Below are 4898 nucleotides of genomic sequence, written 5' to 3'. Positions count from 1 at the left end.
AAAAAATACTGTAACAACCGCCCACATTTTTTTTTCTTTTAAAGTTCAGGTGATTTTCTATTAATGCTACATTGTTTATCACTGGCCATAAAGGATAGAAGGAGGGGTCCTGTTTATACCTGATCCCAAACAGTAATGCAGAAATGGATGGAGTGCTGGGCTTGAAGTCAGGAAGACCGGTTCAAACCCCACCCCTTCACTAGCCGTGTCATCATAGGCAAGTTACAGTCTCTCTGAGCCTAGCTTATAAAAGGAGATGGTAACATCTGTGGCACCTATCTCACAAGGTTTTTGTAAGGATCAAGTGAAAAAAGCATTTTGCAAATTTGAAAAGATTATATAAATACTAATCGCTACTAAGTAACATACAAACTTGACCCATGTTTCATTGTTGCAAAGATAAAATAATACCCAAACTACTTCACAAACCGTAAAGTATTACAGAAGTGTTTGCTACTGTTGTTATTTTTCTGAACTGAGGAAAGCTCCCTTTTCTCTTCCCAGTGAAGGTCTCCCTCATTTTCTCCTCCTTTATTCCAATCTCCAGTCTTTTCACCTACTACATCCAAGTGGAAATACCTTTTAATCAGCTGAAAATATTATAGGAGAGAAAATACTAGAGAAGCCAGTTAGGAGGCTATTGCCAAAATTATTAGATAAGATAATAAATGCCTGCACTAGGATTGAAATAATAGGAAAAGAGAATAAGAAAGAGATAAAAGACAAGGAAGAAACAACGGCCTAGTGAAAAACAGGACATATAGAGAGAAAACAATAAATGTAACTTATAGGTTTCTAGCCCCAGAAACTGAGTGAATAGTGCTACCACTGACAGAAATGTATTTGGGTATCTGGTTAAGGATAGGAGATTAGTTCAGTTCTGTTCATGATCATTTTTAATGTAGGACATCCAAGTAGAAATGCTCTATAATCAGCTGAAAACACTATACTGAAGTTGTACTGTGAAGATGAGGTGAGAGGTCACCTGTACATTTGAAAATCATATACATGCACATACACATGTACACACACATACACACACAGATGGTTGAATTCATCATGGTTTTGGAAAGATGAGAGCAGTGTATCCAGGAATAAAAAAGATCCTCCCCCCCAAAAAAGGGCCAAAGATCAAAATATTTCTAGAAATCTTAAGTTGAGAAATTATAAACTCTAGAACAATACATGTTTTAGGATGTGCCAAAACAGTATACACCTATATTTTATGAATTTATGAATAATTATCTTGGGAAGAATATGATGGCATATAAGATACCTCCACTAAAGTCTAACTCTAATGCCTCACTAAAGTATGGAGGTAACCCTGGATTCTAAAAGGCTATGACAGTGGAACAGTAACTCTGGTCAGTCCTGTCAATTCAGAAAGGCTTTTAGTCAGAATATGATGATGGATTGTATGTCTGTCCTATAAAGACTGACCTAGCTAATTTCAAAAACATTCAATACCAGATTGACTGCTGAGACACAGAGGGGTTACAAGATGTGCATTAATGGAAGGAGTACAGTACACACATTTATGAAATCACAGGTCTTTGAAAGGATTGAAATATGATAGGATAGTGCTTATGTGGACTCTGACTGGCCTCTCATAGATTATCAGAATCCTATTATGCTGAGAATGACAATAAGGCATGAAATTTATGAAAGTTTATTACACTGAAGAAGTATGTAATGGAGGGAAACAAGTGAATGGAACTGATCAATTTGTAATAAGTTTCTGTACAATTTAATGTGGTGGTAAGACTATGTCACTAGAAGGCAATATGGCATTCTGTGAACAGTTCTATGCCCATAGTTGTGGATGTGAGGAAACCTGGGATCCAGTACTGGCTATGGTAGTGAGTAGTGACCAGTGACCTGGAATAAATTGCTTACTCTCTCCAGGTCTGATTTTTTTGCTTGTAAAATAAGGAGATTGGACTAAATGATGGATAAGACTATTTGTGGTAGGGAGTAAGCTCCTCAAAGGAAGGACTATTTTGTTTTTGTGAACTGAGTGCCAAACATAGTGTCTTTTATTTAGAAAGTAGTTAATAAATGCTCCTTAAATTGAATTGAAGTTTAGCTCTAACATACCATGATACATCAGTTTGGAAATAACATATACTTTTAAAAGATATAATGATTTCCCTTACTAATAGCAGGCTCATGTATAAAGCTTTGTTTTTCCAGCTGTATCTTGATGTCTGTTTATTGATCTAGAATGTTAAAAATAGCTGTAATGGTAAAAATCAACAAGAGTGCACATTGATTTGTTTAGCTGATTTATACTTATATTGCTTCACTTCAATACTTCAGTGGATGGATGGTCTCATCAAGGTTGTGTGTACTACTGCCAACAGCATATCCATGTTTCTCGTCCTGTGATGCTCTCATACACATCCTGCTATAAATCCTCCACAGTGAGTCCATCCATTCTATAAGCATTCTTCCAGCTCTTTTAACATTAAATGGATACCAGTGCAACAGCCAGGCTGTACATCTGTTATCTTTTGCTCTCAATGTGAATGGCCCACTTCTGTTTTTCAGCAAGCATCTCCCAAATCACTGATATCTTTTATGTCACTTCTAGTACTGAAGTTGCTGTTAGAAATAGCTACAGCCTATTTCCTCCCACTGTCATCTTTTCATTTCTTTTTCGGTTACCAGTAATTCTGATTCTTTGGAGACAGTAATGTTTTTTATTTATAGCCATGTAATATCATTAGAATAATATGTTATCAGAAACAATGTGTAAATTCCTCCCTAAAATTTATATTTATCATTCTCAGCAATACAATGATCCAAAACAAAGGACTCACACAAAAAAAATATCATATACCTGCAGAGAAAGAACTGGTGATGTCTAAAGGTAGGTCAAAGCATACTATTTTTCATTTTCATTATCTTTTTCATGTTTTTCTTTGATCTGTGTTTTCCTTCACATGACGAATATGGAGCTATGCTTTGCATGATTGCCCATGTAAAACAGATTAAATTGCTTACTATCTCAGGGAGGGGGAAGAGAAGGAGAGAATTTGGAACTCAAAAAAATTTTAATGAATATTTAAAATTTGTTTTATATGCAATTAGGAAAAATAAAAATTATTTTTTAAATAAATAAAATAAAATTCTAAGTTTTCTGACTAGAAAAATGTAAAACACATACCGATACATACACACAAATTCAGGTACGTAATTGTCTATATGTCTAAATGCAGAAGCATTATGGAAAAACTGTTGTATTTTGTTTTGTTTTACCATAGAGCCCAAACAAAAGTAGAAGTTGATAACTACCTTATGTGTTACTAAACACTGCTAAGTAATTTGCAACCTATTGCACTGGTTGCATTCGGGAGCTAGTTATCATGGTCATTTACACTATAATACTGCATTTGAAACATCACATTGAACCAGACTGTAATTCTTTTAGGTTCAAAGAAATGTTGTTACTCACAAACTATAAAGATGAAGGGGGAAAAAAGCCTTCCTGGCTATATAGTGTTGGAATTTCTTAAATTTGGTGTTTATCAAAAGGGAAGTGGGAACTTCCAGCAAACTTGCTGGTCTGTGTGGTTTCCTGAAAGGGACAGTTTTGGAAATTTCTGAGTTTTAAAGTGGTATTTTTCATGCAACTTTTTTTAGCAAGCAAGTAAATTTGTCCAACATTGATAGCAATACGAATAAATACTTGAAAATTTGTCATTGTTTTTATTCTTGTATTTTCTGTCTGTTTTCTTGTTTTTACATTTGTTCCATATAAAAATATATGCTACTTCCTGAGCCATGGCATGGTATAATGGATAGAGCAACAGCCTTGTACTCAGCATGACTTGGGATCAAGACCTGCCTCTGACTCATACTTGCCGCGTGACCTTGGGCAACTCTCTTGACTGTTTGGTGCCCTCAAGCAAATCTCTAAGATTATAAATTGGAGAATAGTTGACTATTTTATCTGCACTGGTAAAAGGAGTTCCCTTATCAACCAAAAAAATCAAAGCACTTTAGGAGAAAAAAGTAATATTTATTAGCACTTTTCATTTGATGATTTGTATCCATAGACTGTCAACTTGATTCAGAAAACAATTTTTTTTGACATTTAAAAATTATTTAAGTTAATGAATTATGAAAACCTGAATTTTCTAGTGATTTTATGATAGTGTACACCACCAGGAGTCAGCACTACATGGAAAATGTCATCATCATTATTATTATTTTAATAAAAGCAAGGAATACCATAACATATATGTGTGTGCAAATGTGCATGTATAGACACATACATGGTTAGTTCTTATTAGCATGCTACATGACTCACAAGCTGTAGATTCATATGGTATGTGCTCATTCCCATGGTAACCATTTCTAAGATAAATACATTCTGAGCAATGATCCCAAAATAGTAAATTACCCTTTTCATAGATTTCTCTTTTACCAAAAAAGAGCAATTAAAAATCTTGACCTGCTCTCTGATCAGCAAAATCAAAGTAATAAACAAACCCAAGTCTGCATAGAAAATGTGGTTATATGTTTATATAGTCAATTCCAGGTAATCTGGAGGTTTATTATTCATTTTGTAGATTATTCATGCTCCTGCCTCATCTGGTTCTTCACATTGTTTCCATTTAAATACCCCAGTCCTCTGTTTCTTGATCTATAAAATGAGGGAGTTGGACAAGACTATGTTTAAGGTTTCTTCCAGATCTAACATGCTAGAATTATGCCATGGTTCTAGGATTTCAATGTTCACCAACGTAAAAGGAAAAATAAAAACAAATAAAACTTTAGCCATGCAATGTTTCCACTTCTGAGGCGAGAAAAGCAAGAATTTCAAAACTATTGAGCACATATACGATTGTGATGGAATACTACTGTGTTACGAGAAATGGTGTGCAAGATGG

The sequence above is a fragment of the Notamacropus eugenii genome, chromosome 5 (genome assembly GCF_028372415.1).
Source record: "Notamacropus eugenii isolate mMacEug1 chromosome 5, mMacEug1.pri_v2, whole genome shotgun sequence".
In the NCBI taxonomy this organism is placed as follows: Eukaryota; Metazoa; Chordata; class Mammalia; order Diprotodontia; family Macropodidae; genus Notamacropus; species Notamacropus eugenii.
The sequence above is the reverse complement of the archived record's forward strand: the minus strand, read 5'-3'. Positions refer to the sequence as shown.